General features: G+C 38.6%; 1 pseudogene; it reads right to left on the bottom strand.

Moving 5' to 3' along the window:
* Positions 1-520: 520 nt before the first annotated feature.
* Positions 521-981, bottom strand: LOC123628163 (annotated as a pseudogene).
* Positions 982-1317: the final 336 nt, after the last annotated feature.

The raw sequence follows: 1317 nt of genomic DNA, 5'->3' as shown, positions 1-1317 counted from the left end.
ACCCCACCCTCATGACTTCATCTAACCCTAATTACTTTCCGAAGGCCCCGTCTCCAAATACCATAACATTGGGAGTTAGGACTTCAGCGTATGAATTTTGAGGGAATGCAAACATTGAATCCACAGCATATCATAGATATACATGACACGACTTTCAATACCAGTGCCCGTGAGGCTATTTATTTCCTCCTGGGTACTATGTGTACAGGTCAGACACATCGTCATAGGGAAGGTGTTGGTGGCTTGGTCATGGCTTCATTGTTTTCTTTTTCTTTTTTCCTTTTTTTTAACTTGGAACTAAAAAAGGACTTTGTTTATTGAGGGCAAGAGGATGCAAACAATATAAAAATCAAAAGCTTATCTAGCATTTAATTAACTTTTCTTTCTCTGCTTGTCAAATGTGAGGTGGATTTTATTTGTACATTTTCTGGGGGTCCTGATCTGCTCATGAAATCCTTGCACAGGGAGAAGCTGTGGGGCAGATTTCTTAAGCAATCCTTTGAGAGAACTCTTACCAGGGTAGAGTAATTGCTCAGTTCTGCCTACTTCTTTCCCTTCTGCTTCATGTGTACTACAAAATAGTCGTTGCACGCAATGGTGAGGCCTGCAATTAGGGAAAAGAAGCTTTGGAAGCCCACTTTGCCATCTCAGCACTGGTCCAGGTCCTTCATTACTTTGTCCAAGGCCAGAGGGTCTTTTTGATTTTCCAAAAATCCAGGGAACTCTTTTCCATGAGTACTCTCAGGTCATCCTTTGTTAAGTAGCCTTTATTCCAGCAAATTTGTGAAATGTAAACATCATGGTTTCCATGGCATGTTCCATTTTGGTGAGGTCTGTTGAAGTCTGGGCCGTGAGGCACGGCACGGACACTGGGCGAGCTGGGACCAGCTTCATTGTTTTCTCAGCCAAACTTCCCATTAAGTTGGTTATCAGAGATAATGTCAGTAGAATATTTGCCCACTGGTTGTTGACAGCTGGCATTGTATCTGATTTGTCAGGGTCCACGCTATACAAGTCATTAAATATTTTGAATATCACCACTGGTTATACATATTCTTTATTATATAAAATAATATTCTTCATTAAAGCATATAAGTAAATCAAGGTGTACAGATATAAAAAGATTTAGAAATAATTAGCTACTGTTCTCAGTAATCCTTAAATGCTATTTTCTGATTTTGATGTAACTCAGGCTTAAAAAGAACTAAGTGGCTTTGAACATTGAAGGTTAGAGTTATAGCCTCCTGTGATTTAAGCAAGACAAAATATTTTTTTATTTAGGTGAAATTCACATTAAATTAACCATTTTAAAGTGAA

This window comes from Lemur catta, chromosome X (genome assembly GCF_020740605.2).
Source record: "Lemur catta isolate mLemCat1 chromosome X, mLemCat1.pri, whole genome shotgun sequence".
Lineage (NCBI taxonomy): Eukaryota > Metazoa > Chordata > Mammalia > Primates > Lemuridae > Lemur > Lemur catta.
Note: the sequence above shows the minus strand (reverse complement) of the source record. Positions and strands in the feature narration are given on the sequence as shown.